Source organism: Thermobia domestica, chromosome 6 (genome assembly GCF_964235325.1).
Source record: "Thermobia domestica chromosome 6, izTheDome1.hap1.1, whole genome shotgun sequence".
Classification (NCBI taxonomy): Eukaryota; Metazoa; Arthropoda; class Insecta; order Zygentoma; family Lepismatidae; genus Thermobia; species Thermobia domestica.
The window spans coordinates 99,214,466-99,235,438 of NC_137459.1; the positions used below are offsets into that span (position 1 = coordinate 99,214,466).

General features: G+C 35.0%; 1 non-coding gene across 1 annotated transcript; it reads right to left on the reverse strand.

Annotated features, from left to right (window-relative positions):
• Nucleotides 1–20,675: 20,675 nt before the first annotated feature.
• Nucleotides 20,676–20,748, reverse strand: TRNAM-CAU (transfer RNA methionine (anticodon CAU)). Its single transcript has one exon. It is a non-coding gene; the product is annotated as a tRNA-Met (tRNA).
• Between the last annotated feature and the right edge of the window lie 225 nt (nt 20,749–20,973).

Below are 20,973 nucleotides of genomic sequence, written 5' to 3' on the forward strand. Positions count from 1 at the left end.
TGAATTTGAAAGTGAACTGTAGGTCCGGAATATGTAGCATGAAGTTGTAAGTTAAACAGTAATTTGGCTGCATACATGATCTGATTCAGGATATGGTTGCGATCAAAAGGATGGATATTTTGTAGAGAAATAGTGAGGAAGCGTAATAGGTCTTCAACAGTTATTGGATGGCGCAGCGAATTTGCTGGCGGTGTTGGAGTGTCAACAGAGCGTATGGGTACAACGAGTTCTGGCTTAGCTGGATCGGGTTTAGGTTTAGCTTTACACTTATAGCTATAGGTAGGGTGTCCCTCAGAACATCGAACGCAATGTGGTGGCTCCTTAAGATTAGGGCAGCTTTTTGTGGGATGGTCAAGTGAACAGTAGCCACATTTGATGGTGTTCGGACACTCAGATGTTGGATGGGAATTGTATTGTTGGCATTTCTCGCATCTAACAGGCAGAGGTGCTGGTGTGCGAGATGGTTCCACCTTGTAACGACGCCGGTATATATATGCACCGTGGAGAAGCAGTTGGTCGATCAGTTGTTGTTGATCAGTAAGAACGCGGACTAAGTATGTTGGACCCTGGTTATTCTTGATACGTATACAACGCTTGACAGGTAGTCCTTCTTGGTGTAATTCGGAGTAAATCTCCTCATCAGTGAATTCAGGTTCCACTCCCCGTATGACGACAGATAACATTGGAGGACGTGGTGGAGGTGGTGTTTTTCGTCCGCTGGAATTTAAAGTTGATATTTTTGCTTTTAACCCAAAAATTTCGAAAGTAGCTTTGTTGCGGACATGTGTAGCGAAGTTCGGATTTGTCGATTTCAGAATGATACCCCGGCGCGTCTTGATGATTTCTCGTATTTCTGGACGAGGAACATACTTTACTAGTTGTTGAAAGACAGCGCGCACTGTGTCGTATTTTGGATCGAAATCAGTTAGTAGGAAGTTATAAATTGTTTCTTGGTTTAAAGTTGATTGATTTCCAGTGGAAGTGGATGCCCAATCCATATTGTTGCTGACATTAGTAGCAGTAGGATCTGTTATTGGTGTAAGCCGTTGTTTCTTGGGATCTAAGGTTTGTTCGCCGTCAGAAAGAGATCTGGATCGAATTCGTTGTCCGGTAATGACACAGTTTGCATAAGTGGTAGGAACCGTGGTGTTAGTTGGTACTAGCCGTGTAGTGCCGGTAACAATACGCGGTTGCGTTTTTTGGCGACCATGTGGACCAATGTTCAATGGAGTTGTTTGAAACAGAGCCGATGGACCGGAAGCATTGCCAGAGTCCGCCATAGGGATGAGAAGTCCTAGGGCCAAAGCCGAAGAGGAAGCACTAATAAAATCGGTATCCGGTGGAGATGCCAAAGTCGTCAATTAATTTCGGTGATATAGGCCTCCGAAGAGGAGAATATCAAAAACAAATCAAAAACAAATCGTTAGCCCAAGAGAATTGCAAGATCGTCAACAGTAAAGTCAATTAGATAATTTAGCCTCCGTAGAGGCTTAAACCAATTCGACGGTTGTTTCCTTAATCCTCAGTGAGGCAAGTAATCCAACCGTATTTCAGAAGTTCGCGATGGGGATGGATAATTCAGTGACTCGCTTATTTTTCTCCGCCAGCTACGGATACCCTATTTTTTTACCTGGTTAGAGATTCCAGGTGGCCAGTTCGATTTTATCCATTATACAGAGCACGTAATTGAACTCTGATGGAAAATGCTTCCAACAATGAAACTCTCGGTCAGCAATGAAAGAAACATTTTTTTAAAATCAGTGATTATTTTCTAATTCTTGATTCAATTTGTCTTTGGACAAAGTTTGAATATTCATCTCTTGAAGCTGCTTGAATTATTGTGAATATTGTTGCTTTCTCAAAAAATACAGGAGTGCTGCCATCTGTTAGCAATTATCGCTCTTAAACTCACCTTAAGATTAAATTAAGATCAGCTGAACTACAATTTCAAGAAAGTGTGTATATTATGTGAGGAAGAATGTAACGAAGAATCCGAGAATAAATTTCTTAAGAGAAGTATGAAATTCTGGAAGTTAAATACACTCACATTTAATGACGAAGTGCTACAGAAAGATGCTGAGTGAGAAGGTGATTTTAGAAAAATATTAGGTCTTATTTTGGGCATTTCCTGCCTAGTAGTGGAGGAAGGAAATGAAATATTTCTAGCTCTACTTCATCTTACGATTATGCACAGAATATCTGGAAGGCGGTTATGATGACAAGGAATGAAAATAGTAAAATGAAGAAAGCGGAAGGAAACGGAAGAACCATTAAAAACCTACATACACAGTATTTGTCCATCACAAAACACTTTTAGCATGAGTTGAGATCGAACCGGCTATCCGATGCATTAGAGAGCTTTACGACTGAACCACCGCGATACCACGAGATATGTGTGACCAAATTTTATAGAACATCAAACGCTTGGACACCTAAGTATCATGAAGATCCTGAAAGATAGTCTGAATTAGACAAACGAAACACAATTTGAGTATAATTACATCTTTTTATTTTGTTTGAAATTTACAACAATATGTCATATATTATTAAATATAAGAACACGTTTGTATTTTTTATTTTTTATTTTTTATTTTTTATTTGTAAATAAAAAACATGAAACTATCATTGATGATTTAATAAAAATTCTTTTCGTTCTGTTGCAATAATTGATAAAGTTCACACAAAACTCGAAAATATCTTGAATATGATGGTAATATTCAACATAGTTTAATATTGCAAAATCTGCAGACATTTCGGGATATGAATAGATATTCTGAAAATCAATAACGTAGGTTTGTAAGAAGTTTTTTTTTTCTTTTAAGTCTCGACACAATTTTATGGAGATCTCTTATATCTTAGCCTTAAGCAAGCCGTTCGTATACCTACTTCATGCACTATTCGATGCATCAATATACTTTCTACAGTGGAATTGTCTGTAAATAACAATTACCCCAGTAGTAGAAAACTGAAAAAGTATTAACAATTGACAAGAGATGGAGGCTAATTCGAGTTTGAACGGCTTTTTAGTAGATGTAAGCTATCACTTAATGATGATAGTAAAAAGAAACACCAAAGGATGGCAGCACGGGTATCAAGTGATAAGTATGCGAGAAAGAAGAGAAGTTAAAAGTCATTAAACGTATCTTACGTAGATCAGTTGTATAATTTCTCACATAAAAGACAACGTAATGTAAAAAATAGGTTTGTGAATTATGTCTAGAAGAAATAATATTAGTTGTAAATATATAAAAAAATAATTCATAATAATAACTTTTATATTCAAATTTTTATTGCCAAAAGCCAAGTATTATGAGGAACCCAACAAAATATGGTTCATCACACCGAGCTTTTACCATTTAACATTACCTATCTTTGTGTCTCCCTGAATGTTTCAAGATAATTCTCGTAAAATTTCAACCAACTTTACCGAAACTAGGTCGCATTATGTTCTCCCAGGCCCGTATCCAGGAGGTCTAGGGGGACGTTCCCCCTAAATTTTTCCTGTGCCCCTAAAATTTTCACGGTAGGCTTCCAAATTAACTATAATATGGTGATGAACTATACAGTTGGGTCGCCCCCCTAACTTCTACCGGCCCCCTACAGTTTTGGGATGGCTGCCACCTGTTTTCTCCCGTCAAGTTTCGTAAATAAATCTTCTGTTTGGGGTTGAAATCCGTCAAGAATAAAGCAATAAATGACGTAAAATGTATCCCCTGTTGTAAGTTTGCAAAATAAAAAAAAATCTCCAGCATATTTTACGGAAGTGTGTTCGATTTTTATTCAATACAGCTTATAATTTTTTGACGGCTTTCCGACCATTCACTTTGCTTGGGATTTAAATTAGTCGAGAATAAGAGTGTACAATGGAGTAAGTTACTCCGAACTTCAAAATTTGTCTTTTATCTATATAATATGTTAAGAAAATAATTTTCCCCGTTAAATTTCCTAAAAAATCAATTTTAGTGCAATATGGTGTATATTTTCTTTGGAGCATTACAATCGTCTGCACTAGTTACGATTGGAGTGTATGAAGAATGAGAGAGTGAGTACACTTACTTGAATGGAATGTGGCGGAGATTTTTCTTAGGCTTCCCAACTATTCTCAGTGCTTGAAGCTTAAATCAGTCAATAATCAGGGAATAAATTTACCTCTCCTCATTAGGAAAAGAAATGGTAGAAGAAATTTCTGTAAAATATTTCCAAATTTTCTGAATCATGGAATTTGTTTTGATTGATGCTAGAGCAGGTGTATACCCAGCAACTTTTTAGTGGGGAGGTTATGATTTTTTCAGGTGGACCGAATTTTTACATTCTGAAAGTAAAACCGAAGGTTTGTTTCAGGGTCTGAAAGCATAAATAACTCACCATGAAATGAAATGAAATCTTTCAGTTTGGTAAACGGACAAAATCTCGCGGCTGAAACATCGCCGCCCAAAATCTTGCGTGCCAAAATCTCGCCGCCCGAAACCTCGCGAGACAAAATCTCGCCAGGCCAAAACCTCGCCTAACCAAAACCTCGGACCAAACTCTCGCCTGGCTAAAACTTGAGGAATGAAACTTTTCCTTAAAATTTACTCAATGAGTTTTTTTTAATATGCAATTTCGTATTACAAATAATAATAATAATAATAATAATAATAATAATAATAATAATAATAATAATAATAATAATAATAATAATAATAATAATAAGTATAAGAAGAAGAAGAAGAAGAAGAAGAAGAACATAGAAAACATCGTGTCGGGGGCTTTCTCGGGGTATTTCGTTTTTATCCCACTTTCTTCATTCCATCATTTCCTTGATCCTGATCATCTACGTCTCCTTTAACCTAGAGGGCATAACCGAGGGACGTAAAAATTCAGATATTATTTCATACTGTCATATATATATTATTCGATTTTGTTAGAATTTCCTAACGTCACCGTCAAAGTGAAATAAAAACCATCCCAGGCTCAAACCCCATCTATATGGAAAATTTGATCGAGACCGGTCGGGTGGTTCAAGAATTATTAAGACACAAACGCAGCCACTTTCATTTTTGTGTATTTCTATATGTCTCCCCCTTCCCCTCCGCCTTCCCGTCAAAGTGAAATGATAAAAACCATCCCAGGCGGTAACCTGATATGTCTGGCAAATTCGACCGAGATTGGTCTTGTGGTTCGAGAGTTATTAAGTTTTATTTATTTTTATATATCTCCCTCTCCACTTCATTATCCGTCAAAGTGAAATTACAAAAGACATTCCAGGCCAGTACCTCATCTATGTTGAAAATTTGATCGAGATCGGTCGGGTGGCTCAAGAGATATGATGCCATAAACATAGTCATTCTCATTTTTATATATACAGATTTTCAAAGCACACGTTAGAATATTTTCTTGTCATTATTTTAATGCAATTATGTGTTATTACAAAATATATACATATAGCAATATATAGAGCATTCTACATCGAAGAAGTTGTCGTGATGAGGTTTTATACTGACTACATTTCTTCCCAGGCGAGATTACGTCCCGCGCAGTTTAGACCAGGCGAGATTCTGTGCCCCGAGATTAGGACTGCGAGGTTTTGGCAGGCGAGATTTTGAGACGCGAGGTTTTGGCAAGGCGAAGTTTCGGCCCAGCGAGACTTTGGACCGCGAGGTTTTGGACAAGCGAGGATTTAGTCCGGCGAGGTTTTGGACAGGCCAGGTTTTGGCCTGCGAGGATTTGGCCGCCAGGTTTTGTACCCGAACCTTCAGTTTAACGTGCTAAGTTTTGCCCCTTTAGGCTAAGGGAGACGGATGATGAAGACAATTGAACGATGATGGAAGAATTTGTGGAATGAGAGTGTGGGAGGAAACGGTAGCACCCAGGGAAAACCAACGGACACGATGTTGTCCACCACAAGCTTAGTTGGCCATGGATCGAACCACGGCCCCCACGCACCAGAGGTAAAAGCTCTACTACTGACTCCCGTGACCCTGCCCTCAAACTAATAATTAAATAGTGTTTTCTGAAGTTTAATGGTTTCTTCTTCATTATTAGTTAGTTAAATGTGACACGTTCGTAGCTCACCCCATTGGATGTGTGCCAAATAGAAGGGTTCAAAAATGTATACCAAGAAAACAGTTTCTCACGAGGCCTTCAAGTTAGAAAGATTAAAACCCGTCATATAAACCCTTCATTGTATGTTTCAGAGTATCTAAAAATTTTCATATTAAGGAAGAAGAAGACATTTTACACATATAAGATAAATGTGACGGCAAACTCCTCCTAGTTCATGTCACTAAGTTAGAATGTTTTTGGGACTTGAGTAGACGATAGTCTAACTTAGGTTTTTGTCACATTATTGGAGTGTGTGGTGAGGGTGATTTTTATGAATTCTTCCGCCGAACTCAACATTAAAAGTTTCACTTACGACTGATTTGTTTGTGTTTTAACATTATATGTTTAAGGTCGTTGAACTTTACGTTATTCCATATTCAATGTTGCTCCTGAGATTATAACAAACATATTGTCATCTAATTCATCAAATTCTGTCGCGTGTTTAGGTTTTACGTTGAAGTAATGGAACTCAGAAATGTGTGTATTGACACGTAGAAACCATTATTGTACTTTTAACATTGCCACAGTTTGTTGGATGATATGATATTAAACAATTACTTGAACATTCTGCTCTTTATTTGCAAAGAGTTGTTAAAAATTATATTGTTTGAATCCAGAATAACGCATTTTTACTTAAACTCTAATAATGTTATATTCACAATTAACACAATTCTTCTATTTCTAACATCCCAGTTATTGCCTAACTCATAATCGATTGTTGTCCTAATAATTTACGATTTAATAGCTACACTCTAAGAAAATATGTCCTGAAAAAAATGTATGATTGGTAGATTTTCCTTGCGGGTGAGTTTATTTCTGACGATTTTCTCAAAAGTGACTCCACCGATTTTGTTCATATTTTATAAATAAATATGTCAATAATAACCTGACAATAGGGCATAACCCATTTCTTCTAAAATAATGTACGAGGAGTAATTTATTCTTAAAGGGGGGTATTTTTCTAGACGATTTGCACAGAAACGGCATAGGTTATACTGTTTATATTTAATAAATAAATATTTCATTAATAACCTAATCAACTAATATGACATAACTCATTTGTCTTAAAAAAATACAAGAGTAGTTCATTTTCGGGTTAGTTTTATTTCGGATGATTTTCTAAAAAAATGACTCAATTAATTCATAAAGAAAAAGTTCATTAATAACCTGGCTGTGTGACTTGACTCATTTGTCCTGAAAAATGTACAAGGGGTAGTTTATTCTTAAGGTGAGTTGTTTTTCGAACGACTTTCTCAAAAACAACTTAGGCAATTTTGTTTATGTTTCATTAACAACTGTGTAATGTTTCGCAAATTACTCCTTAAGAATAAATTCACAATGGGTAGTTTACTCTTGGAGTGAATTTCTTTGGCGGTTTTGTGTAATATGACTTCTGGGAATTAATTATTTTATATACAGGTATTTCATTAATAACTTTAACATAAGCAATTTTCTTACGGAAAAATCTACAAGGGTAGTTTACTTTTAAGGGTGAGTTTTCTTTGGGCGAAATTTTTCGAAAATGCCTTATAATTTTGTTCATGTTATACAAGGAAATGATTCATTAATAACTGCAGCATAATATGGTTTAGTTTTAGGAATTGGAGCGAGATAAGTTTACCCGTCGTCCGTAGCCCGTATCTATTATTTAAATGTTCTTTATAACATTAGTAATTTTGTTTCTTTAATTTATGCTTTAATGATTACATTGATCTGGGAAAATGATGAAATAACTCGGGATTGCATTATGCAGTAGAAACGTTTACGTGTATTAATCGATCAAAGGAAGCACTTTCATTCCCAAAAAAAAATTTATAGCAGGAAAATTTACCAAACGTAGTTATTGACACACTTACAATTGTTTCTGATATTCTAATACATTGCAATGTATAATGTAAACTTTTCATATAATGATTTGTTCGTTTTAATGTATGAGTTGTCATTAATGTAATTCAATGCATCGAATCAGACGGTGACGACAAACGCTAAGATAGAAATAAAATAAGTCTATTTCTATTAATTTTATTATTTCGACATACAATGCATTTTTGATATACAATATACAGATGGTGATCAGAAAAATGAAAACACCTGAACGAAATTGCAACTTACCAGATTAATATGGTGTCGGGCCACTTTTCGCCTTCAGAACAGCCTTGATGCCACGTGGGATGGAGGCATAGACGTCGTGAATGGTAGCAAGTGGAATTTTACACCATTCCTCGTGCAGGGCATCGGCCAGTTCTGTGAGAGACGATGGAGGTGGAAATCGTCGCCGGAGTCGTGTTTCCAAGACGGACCACAGACGTCCATTTATGTTGAGATCTGGGGATTGGGCGAGCCAGGGGAGGTGTTGAACTTCATCCCGATGTTCCTCAAACCACGTTGCAACAACGCCAGCTGTGTGAATGGGTGCATTATCATCCTGAAAGATGGCGTCATTGTCCGGGAACAGCATCCGGACCATAGGATGTAAGGGATCTCCTAAAATTGCGACATAATCGTTGGCAGTGATTCGTCCACTAAGTGTGACCACAGGACCCAATGAAAACCATGATATGGCGGCCCACAGCATCACCGAGCCACCGCCATGTTTCACAGTTGAGCGGAGACACTGCAGATCATAAGCTTCTTTGGGCGTTCTCCACACATAAACACGGCCCGTGGTTGGGAATAGGGTGAAGGAAGACTCATCCGTCCATATCACATGTTTTCAGTCCTCAGCGGTCCAAGTTGCATGGTCGCGGCACCATATGCGGCGTGCGAAGGCGTTATGGTCCCTGATGAGCGGTTTGGCCCGTGCAACACGACCCCGTAAGTTCATGTCATGTAATTCGCGCCGGACTGTGATTGTCGAAACAGGGTGGGGGAGGTGCTGATTGAGCTCCTCCGTCACTTGCTCCGCAGTGGCACGACGGTTCTGCGTGACAATGCGCTTTAATACCCGGCGCGACCTGTCACTCATGATTTTCTTCCGCCCACTGTTCCGCTTCCCCGATGCGGTTTTCCCGCATGTTGTGTAGGCCGTCATCACCTTCGACACTGTCCCACGCGACACACATAACACAGTACCCATTGCCGCCACACTCACTCCACATAACCGCGCACCAACAATTTGCCCTCTTTGAAACTCTTAGAGGTCTCCCATTTTACACTACCTCCGTCTTCTGCAGCCACTGGACACTGCTGTTCCATTGCGCCTGACGTAGTATGGAGACCGACCTAACACACCACCACCAGTGGTCCGGCGCTGCGGGCGCCACAACACCACTGCCAACCCATACATCTGACGTGTTGCCAACTACAGGTGTTTCAATTTTTCTGATCACCGTCTGTATATTACGACATACAATGCGTTTATATGATAATTTAACTGTTTAGGAAAGTCTCAACTTTACAGCAAGCCCAATATACAGAGAGTACCACAATTTGGTTGTTTCGCTCTACATCTCTAATAATTTCTTTCACATAAATTAAACTAGTCGTCTTTGGGGTAATACAGATACACAAAGAGCGTTTATATGTGAAAACTTGAGAGCATAATTGTGGCATATAAACTTTTGTGTAAAGGGTTAAAAATATCTCCATTTAGCGAATACATTTTGCTTGAATTAATATATTAATATATGGAAGTATGAAAGTATGGTGCGTTTAGTGAACAGGGAAATCAAGCCCACTTTAAGTCATTTTGGAAATATTTCATCTTTAAGATCTCAGTCTGTAGCTCCTTTCAGGAATTAAAAGATTCAAGTTCAGAAATTGAAAATAACTCTTATAATAATTTTAAAAAAAACTTTTCCATGTACTTAAGTGTATTGTACAAACTTCTTGCCTCTTTCTCTCACAACTTCGGCGATTGGACTTAAGGTTAGTTTAAACGGACAAGTTTCGTCACTAGATGTCTCTACAGTCTTCGAATCTCTCTCATGTATTTTTTATCTTTCACGAAAATTCACGATTTCTCTTATAAATTTCAATCTAGAGACTTCAAATTTTTAGAGAAGGAACTTCATATCCTATCCAAGGGAACAATCCGTGCCGATTTTTTATTTAGAATTTTCTTCATTGTTGAAAGTTACATTGTTAAAGGATTGGATATCCATTTCAACAAACAAGCAATTTCAACATAAAGAAAATTCTAAATAAAAAATCGGCATGGATTTTTCCCTTGGATAGGTTATGAAGTTCCTTCTCTAAAAATTTGAAGTATCTAGGTTGAAATTTGTAAGAGAAATCGTGAATTTTCGTGAAAGGTAAAAAATATATCAGAGATATACGAAGACTGTAGTGACATCCAGCGGCAATACTTGTCCCTTTACACCAATCTTAATTTCCTTGTGTCTGAATGCCCCAGGTCTATATCCGCAGAAAATGCTCTGGAGATGATAGATTTTAACAGGTGACAGACGTAGAGATGCAAGGTCTCGAAAAAAAAACGGCTTTTTTGAAAAAAAAAACTCGTTTTTTTCTGCTTCGATTTTCTGCTTGGGAAATTTTGGGATTTTTTCAAAATTATGCTTTAAATTGATAAAGCAGACTTTGTTTCGCTTCTCTATAACACAAAAAGTCATTTAATTAGTGGTTGATGCCGATAATAATATAAAACCTCGAAAATAAACCATGAATTTCGAAAAGATATATCAAACTATTTGAGTTCAACATATTTACATTATGAATTCCAAAGGATTAACCAATGTCTATAATAAAAAATTTTTAACCTCCTATATACAAAAGTAAGCACAGTTGGCAAGAAACAAGGTTGTTTTTGAAAATGCCTAAAACCCGTTTTTTGGGGGGAGTTGAAACCAGATTTTTTTTGTTTAAACCAGGTTTTTTGGGGGTTTAAACCAGATTTTTTTCACTTAGATATTTTGCTTTATGCATTTATATTACATATTCACAGAAATAAGTTTGTTTCGCCTTGGTGTTATTATGCAACAACGGAGTTATGCTGGAAGAGGTCCCATAAGTTTAAACAAGTCCGGTCAGTAAATTTCTTAAATTGAGAAACTCCAGCCGTAGCCATCGAGAAAATCCCGTTATTACTTTAAATGTAAAACAATAACGGGAAAATCCTGTTATTGCTTTGCATGTAAAATTTAAAGGTCAACGTATCATAATCAGTACGATAAAACTGAGGTATTAAATTACAAATTTAGTATGTAGATATTAAAAATCCAATCCAAGCTGATGTTGGAAACTACGTAGGCAATCGATAAATTTTGCCAATTTCTATCAATATATTTAAGCAACCTTGGCTTCTTTAAAAAACAACAGGAATGCAGAAATATGTAATTTGGTTTCGTTTCATATGTTTAGGCTTCACATCCTTACGTAATACCGAGGTTATCAAGGAGAAGACTTACGCTTAAAGTGACATCTGAACCGCTACTTGTTTACACATGAAAGAAGGGTTGTTGTTCGACCGAGAATTGAACATGAAACACCTTGATTAAAAGGTGAAAACGAAATAAAACTAATGCAGATGGTTTGATATGTGGAAACGTCACCATGAAGTTCACAAGATTCGCATTTTTTGTTCTTTTTAATTTTTTGGTTTAAACCAGTTATTAAAAAACAGCTGGTGTAAACGAGCCAACCCTAAAAGTAAACACTTCGTTTTTTTTTAAAAAAAAATATACAAATAACTAATGTAGTATTTTTACTTCAAAATATTTCATACCCTCTTTTTGAAACAAAATAAAATTAAAATAAACATAAGAGAAATACTTAGATTTTTATGATACACTTCAAGGCTGCATATCTAGAACTTTTGGTTCTGTATATTCTTGAAATTCTACAGTTAAGTTTTTTATAACCACCATCACGGTTTACCCAATCCTCAAGTTTTCTGAATTTTTAAGAAGAGGGATTCAACACATCATTAAGGAACTCCCCGCTGAAAAAAGGGCTACGGAATATATTTAAGTGAAGCTACATACAACTGCACAACAAACCTGACTGAGTGGTTAGCTTTTGCGCTTCTATCGGGAAGTCCGGGATTCAACCCAGCATTCGACCATTCTGACAAAGCTTTTCTTCATTCCATCTGTGAATTTGGCCGACTTCCTTTCTTATTGTTTTTAAATCGTTGTTATTACTAATTACCAGCAGTGACGGTTTTGCGAAGGTTAGGGGGTCGGTTTTTCGGACTGAAGCCTGTTCCCTAAAGTTGCAGAATGTCTATTAGTTATACCTTTACTCATAAACTTTAAGCTCCCGTCAAATAAAAATTACGAATGTTTAGAAAAACTTAACATTAGTAAGGAAAACCCCTCCCAAAATACTTTTCTAAATTCGGCACTGATCCTAAGAATAAAATGATCTTCAAGGTTGTATCCGGAAGATTATTACTAAATATATAAACGAAACGAAATATTAGTTATGCCTGTACTCATAAACTTCAAGCACCTCCCAAATAAAATTAGGACTTTTTAGAAAACGAAACAGTCAGAGAAACCCCTCCCAAAGTACTTTTCTAAATCCGCTACTGATTATTTTATAAATTGGTATTTAAGGTTGTGTCCGGAAAATTATTGCTAAATCATTGCACAACTACATTATAACAGAAATGTGGAAGTACGGTTTGACGGACATATTGAAAAACGTACGCTTTAACGGATATATAGAAAAACGTAAGTTTAGCTTTTGTGCTAGAAGCTAGAGTAATAATTTCTTAGAAATTAAAATACGGATGACAAACTAAACTGATCTAGAGAAAAAAAATACCGATAAATCAAAAGTTAAAATAAAGTTAAATGGCCTGTAAAATTGCCCTCAAATACTACATTCTTCATGTTAGCTTTAATTCGTAAAGCATGTGTTCCATCCATCTTGATGGTTAATTTCAGAGCGAAATATGGTATTTAGGTCATGGAATTCTTATCTAACTATAGAATATACTATAAGAAAGCTATTTGGATAGAAATATCATGAAAATGCAAAAAGCCAAAATTTTCAAATTTCTCGTTTTTTTCCCCCAAAAAACTGGCTTTTATGTGAAAAAAAACATCGATTCAAAAAAGCCGGCTTTTTTACATCTCTAGACAGACGTGCTAGAATTAAGTAAGGGACTTTTATAGATGGTAGATGTGCCAGAATTGAGTAATAATACAGTATTATTTTACTTTCCTTCACTGGTGGAGATGAGTAACCCTGGCTTTGAATATTTCTTATTAAATTTAGTATGCTAACCATTATAAACATTGTGATGGTGATAATATTGATTAAATTGTAAAGTGGATTTTTACTGTAGTAAATTTTCATGCTATCATTGAAATATAATACAACTTTCTTATGTTTCAAGATGCATCCTTGAATCAATGAAAGATAGACGAAACTTCTGGAGGGGACCTATGGAATGAATACATAACTTCCGTAAAACCTCACTGCAAAGCAGAGTTCTTGCGAATCAAGTGAAAAGTTCGTTTCTAAAAAATAAATAAAACAAAACGTAGTTCAGAGAGAGAAAAAAATAATCTGTGTTATCTACTAAATTGCAAAGTTCATTTAGTGAAATTAAAAATTATACTTATTACTTTTCACTGACAGAAACTACTAACGTGTCATTCAGTTTAGCTTGAACTGGTAGAGATTGGAAGGAATTAGTTCAATAAAATGAATAACGACGCAGATATAATATACAAACAAGATGATCACGTGAGCTACTCGTGCGTTTGTAGTGCCAAAGGGCTTTGAAGAAAGTATCTCAAATATGAAAAGAAAAAAAAACTGTCGTAAAATTTGCACACGTAGAAAATATTAAAGTCTAGAAAGATCATCATTTTATAATATATCTTCAATCATAATTTCACTAGGATATATATATATATATATATATATATATATATATATATATATATATATATATATATATATCTAGCGATAACAAAAATTCTGCCGAAAAGTCAAAACATTGTGAAAGTGAAACGAATGAATAATAAATAGAAATTTAGAGATTTATTTATTTAGAGATTTTAAATCAAGTATTTGTATTTGAAGGTCTGTTTATCATATATATAACGAATAGGGAAAGGAAATCTTTAAGTTTTACGTCCCACGGGTATGCCGGCGGGGAGTACTCGAGAAAAACCACGGACACGGTGTTTGTCCACCACAAAGTTGGTGTGAAGTGGGATGGATCCAAGGACCCCATATACCAGAGGTGGACGTCCTACCACTGAGCCACCGCTGCCCGTATAACGAAAAGACATCTTTCCACAGAATGCTTGACTTGGAAATTGCAGTTAAATAGTGACTGTTTAAATAATAAGAAAAAGCAGAAAATGACCAATGAGCAGATAGTTGAAGCAAGTAATTTAGTATTGATATTTTAAGTATAGATCGGGTATGCTCTAATTAAGAAAACATTTGTCCTCGCATCTGAAAAATTTATCATTGCTGGTATGTAACGAGCCAGATTTCCAACAAATGATGAAAACAACATGATTTTAAAACATTTGACATTAAAAATAACAGCAATGAGAAAGCAAATATATATATATATATATATATATATATATATATATATATATATATATATATATAATAAGTACATTAAATTCATTTTAAAATTACTATAGATGTATAGTAAATGTACGTGACTTTTTGAGGTGGTGCTCGGTTCGATTTACGCTGTTGATTCAGCAGTAGAATCTAACTTAGAAATTATCTGAGAAGCTATAGATACTTCGGTGTTTAAAGACAGATATAAGGCAATAGAAGTCGACGAACTGATCATATATCATAAAAAGAAGAAGAAGAAAAAGAATACGTCGGGGTTGGCATGGACGGTTGCAGATTTTTTATAGTAAGCGAAGAAGACAGACACACAAGTGTAGTCGCACACATATCTTAAATACGTGTGTACCTAGTTTATGTAAAATAATAATTATAATTATATACACATATTACATAGATTTGTTAATTTCAAGAAACATACTATAGTAGTATGATATTTTAATATAGTATTGTGCTATTATTGTATACTATAAATACTATTGATTGGTAATCAGGGGCATCGGAACCGAGGGGACAAGGAGGCAGCTGCCCCCCTGAAATTTTCAGGGAGGGCAAGATATCCGCTTTGCCCCTCCACTTTCAGACTGTAAAAACATCACACAAGAGTGATTATATGAACTATTTTTTTATGGTAATGTGAAAAAATCTCTATTCCAGATTCATCTTTCTCCTTGAGATACGAGACCGAGTGCTTTTTCTGACCCAATGTTAGAGAGAGAGATTTAGGAAAAAGAATTGAAAATTTACTTTATTTCCATTGTTATACTTTCTCAAAACACTGTAAATTCTTTAAGTATTGTTGTTTAAGTAATCGTAGATCTACAATATAAAACGAGTTGTTGACGAAGTTTCAAAGTTCAAAAATGATAATAGTTTAAATGCGTAACAGGACATTTAAATATATTTTCTATAAATTTAAATTATTCTTACAAACCATATGCAGAGTGCAGTAAGTTTTATAGTGAGGAAATATCTATCCCTTATGAGGACTGACGAATGACAGTATTTAGGACGTTCTTGCTTGAAGATGGGACAGGACGGGGACATGTTCACAAACGTCAGCAAGGACACTTCCGACAAAGATGTATGCGAAGGTGGGCCCTAGCGGTCCGGACATGAATTTTCTGTATATTTAATTAATATAATCTATCCCCGTGTTATATTTTGACAGTCGAAAAGATTTGGACCACTTTCGAAATAAATTTCTGTGTACGTGCCTAACTTCCAAAGATAATTTACAGCGAAAAAGCTTGATTTTGTGAAAGGGGGCGGACGGAGTTCGCATGTTCTTCCGTGAATACATTTACTGTCAACATTATGTCAACATCGTAATATTGGTAATGATGTTTCCTGATTAATTATTAAACATTTTTGTATTAAAAGTGCAAGCATGAGGTGAAATTTCGGCTCATGATATATGACTTTTGGACAAAGAAAAAGTAAAATAAAAATACAGAACTGGATGTAAATATTTTCAGAAAAATGAGTAACCTATATTCAATCTTATAGAAAATAGCAACAGTCTATTGTAGCGTTTGTGCAAAGGACTGTATTTAAGCACTAATTGTTATCTTTATGACCTACTTATGTATGAATAGTATGTAAAAATATCAGAATCAATATTTTTCATTATCATTGGGTAACGCTAATGGAATAATTGCAATAATCATACCAGAGTTCGAGATAATTTTTTTAAAAATAAAAAACTATAGCATTCCTGAACAGAAAGAAACAAGAGGGTGGGAATCAGAAATTGCTATTTCATAAATATATACAGTACAGATGTTTTTAAAAGAATATCGTAATATTTAGAAATTATATACGGTAGTATATTTGTTCGTAGTTGAGTTAGTGCACTAACCGCGTTGGTGTAATAATACTGTTTGTTTTGGTGTTCTTTCGGGTTTCGATCCCCAAAGTGGCCATCGTAACTGAGGTTATTTCACGGTTTCCCTCAGGCAAATGCTGGGATGGCACATTCTATATGGGCAGTGACTTCCTCTTATCATTACTTCTTCTTTATCTTTCTCTGTTTCTTTCCCGGGTTGTGTACTCGCCGATGGACGTATCCCTCAGTCACGTGAAGGGCCGATGTAGCCAAACTTGCTGAAGAGCCTATAAAAATTCAAATCTTATCCCATCCAGAAAGTTAATGGTCTAATTACTACTTGGTGAACCTTAGCAACAATTTTTCAGCGCAACATTATTATTCACCGAGTTGAAATTTTGGTTCACGTGATATTTGTGTATGGGTTCTTTACATCTTTTATCGTTGCTTTACTAGCACAACAGAAAGCAAAGTAAACACTGATTAAATTCTCGGAAGGAGCACTCAGTTTGCGCATTAACGATCCCCTGAACCCCCTAACTACTCAAATCACATAACTAGTGATGGGTAAATTCCCGGGAAGATATTTTTCGGGAATATTTCCTGGGAAAATTCTCGGGAAGATTCCCCTAAATGGAAATATTCCGGGAATTTATGTACAAACACAAAGAAAATTGAATTCTATTACTTTATTATCTTTTCAAAGGTAAATTCGTTTCTTTTCACCGTATATTATTACTGTTATGTCCAGAGGATTCTTTAAAATGTATATTCTGAGCGGTATTATCTTATTTTATTAATATTTTATTATATTTAGAGTGTATGCATAAATTAGTATTTACTTACAATATGTGGAAAAAATGGTATAGTAAGTCCACATACTTTTACACCGCTAAACAGTTTAAATTTATATGTAAATGCATTTTTTAAACTTGATTCTACGACTGATATAAACATATTAATTTTTTAAATGTTATAAACAAATAGGGTTGGGTAACTGTCAGAAGACACATATCTCACCATGTCTCAGAAGACACATTTGCGCATACATATTTATTTTCAAAATATTTGCAAGATACTGACCTAGTTTTATAATTTAGCATGTAACATTGCCTCACATGACCTTTCTTCCTAACTATTTCTCGAAATTTGGTGCCTTCATTCACATATAAAGGAAGTCCGAGCACCTTTTCAGAAAATTCTAGTCAGAAGTAGGAGACAGACCAACGTATATTACTAACGGTGGTTCAGCGTTTATTAGTAGTACTTCATCTCTATTTCTACATAATTTCTACATTACTTTACAAACTGTTTCCTTTTCATCATTTGTAAGTTAGTACTTTGCTACTTTTTGGTGAAAATGGAAATAGAACTTAAAATACCATATTATTAGTTATATAAAGTACTGTCAACGAATTTTATTTTTTAATCTCCAAATTATTTTAAACATAATAATAAATAATAATAAATCAAAATAAAGTAATTAGTCACATGGTTTTATAATTTGGAAGATAATCTAAAGACATGGAAATAAATTCCTTCCCGGGAATTTATATGCAAGGGAAAAAACCCGGGAATATTCCCACTTTTTATTTTCCTTCTCACTGGGAATATTCCCACTGCCCATCACTGCAAATAACGTTCACTTAGGCCTTGTAGGAGAGTGCTGAAACCTGTAAATCAGTCTGTCATTGAAATAAAAGAGTTAACTTTGCGTTACTAAATCGTTTGCTGTTTATGTTGGGATGCATGGAAATTTATATGTTACACATGAGTTCCTTATTTTATTTCTTACTTTATTCCTTACTTTATTTCTAACCGAAAAACAACCCTTCTTGACACATGGTTAACATCATCAACAAAGACAGTTTCGAATAATACAAGTCTTCCTGGTGTTTATGAAAAAACTTAACCAGCAACCACTGCCAGCATTGGTACAGAAAACTCACAACAAAATACATCTCAGAATTCTCTGCAATGTGCTCACTTGAAGTACAGGATTCCACGAGCACTTCCAAGCAGCCAATTGAACAAAGCGTCAGGTAAATTATGACAAATTCCCCCAACACTCCCACACAGCACTTGCCTAAGGAACCTGATGAAAGATCTTGGGTAACCGATCACGGGAAAACGTTTGAAATTCCTGTTTTAGAAAATAAAACTCTGCCGACTAAGGATTGCAATTTTTCGCGAGCTGCACGCAGCGCGGAATGGTTTCATACATTCCCTGGTTACATTATGATACAGTCAAAAATTATGTTTTATTTTGATTGTATAAGGCATATCATTTGACAGGTAAAATACTGATGCAAGGAGTTGAATTGGCTTTTCTCGCCATAGGGTTCAAGAACTGGAAAGAGGCCACAGACAGATTTAGAGCAATTTAGAAAAGCGAACTCTATTGTCCGAATACTGTCCGTGTGGGAATTTCCAACACAGTTACATACAGTTAAAAATATGTATATAAAATGGTAAAAACTGAAGTTACAAACAGCCATTTTTTGTAAGTAGTACAATTTTTACTATTTTATATGTTTTAACTGTGATTTAAATGGTTGAAAATTTCTGCACCATACTAAAATTCTGCACAACACTGGCACTGGATTAATTAATCTTTTGATGCAAATCAAGATGCTTCTCGTAGATGGAAACCCTCACATAACTTGTACATCTGCATTATATTATATTATACATATTATTATTATTATTATTATTATTATTATTATTATTATTATTATTATTATTATTATTATTATTATTATTATCCAACCAAATCTAATTGTCGTTAACATTACGAACATATGTTCGTATTATCTTACCTATGTTACATTCCCCAGCCTATTTTCAAGACACTAGTTCAAAATCAGTTTGCCCCTTCCCCCAGCTGAAAAATACTTTCGACGCCACTGTTGGTAATGAAAGAGTTTGGTTTTAGTTTATTTCAGAAGTCGTCGAAGATGAACGTGAGCGTAGTTACTGTGTCAATACTGATGTATTTAAAGAGTGGAAACATTTGCTTGGAGAACGATCAAAGACACAAAAAGGGAAAAAGTGGAAGATAATAAAATCATAATTTCATGTGAAACATATAGCCAAGAAAACCTTCAATAACATATCGATCAATAGTTGGGTTGTGCACGAGATGAGACTTAAGATTGCTTCGTCTTGTCTAACTTTGAGACGAGATAAAAACTATACTAGGCAAAATACATGATAACAAATTTAAACTGTGAAGTCACCTTGGACCTTCCTTGTAAAAACAGATTCTAGTATTTTATTTTAAATATATTTCGATTCTTCATATCTTACCGAATAATCGTCATATCCATTTACATGTAAAAGATTTTTTTTTTCTTATCTTGTGAAATTTTGATGTTTAGGTGTTCATTAGTTGCGCAATTACCTTTTGACATTTTTAAAAATATAAACAGTCAGAATTAATCTAATATTTTCTATGTAATTCTTTAGCTAGTACTTAGAAAATACTACTTAGTAACCTGGTTTGTATTCCTGATACAAACCAACAAGGATGCCGATCCTGGGAGTGCCGGGGGGCCCAGCACCCAAAGCTGATGTGGACCCCCTATTGTATTTATGAATATACAATATTTGGCATAATTTGAATGCAATTTGTCTTAAAATCTTCATATATATACCTTCTGCATCTAAATGCCCCCCCCCCTCCCGAAATTTACAGAGAAATCGGCGCCCTTGCAAACCAGGCCACTAAGTTCCCTATTTTGAAAGAGTAAGTTTTCAATTCTATTATGGTTCCATTGTCTTAGGTGCATGGGGAAAAATGGCTAAAAAAATATATGTTTAAAATTTAAAATTAGAATTATGAAAGAATAATTGATTAAATTAAAAATTAATATAAGAAAAATGATCATTAGAACTAAAATTTGCTTCTAATTTAATTGATGAAATGTAAGATTAAAACTGATAATTTTCACTACCGTGTAACAAAAACTGTTGTACCTTGTAACATTGTAAAAGTTAATGTAAAATTTAACTGATAAAATTTATACATGGGGGAAATTAATTTGTTGGTTTTAAAAACTTACGGAAACAAACTATAAACAATATAAAATATCACAAATTTCATGAACAGTTGTATAAAAGAAAGTTTATTGACCTTTCCCTATGTCTGTTAGTTCCATACTTATACTAGTCGTAGGTAATAAATAATATAGGGACTCATAAAATGCAACAATAAATATTTTGAATAAAGAAAAACAAGAATTGCCCCGGGTGAGGATCGAACTCACGACCTTAAGATTATGAGACTTACGCGCTGCCTACTGCGCTACCGAGGCGACATATGCGGGAGGATTTGATTGTAGTATATATTGTATAATTGGCCTAATGGCCTTCTTATCGTGCTGCGATCAGAGAAAACATGGTTCAGGCCAGTGATGAACAAAGTGCGGTCCGCAGGCCAGACGTCTTCCATTGAAATGTTCTATCCGGCCCCAAACATGATTCCTAATCTGATGGATGACAAGAAATTTTGATTTGACTTGATATTTCAGACTTAGCGT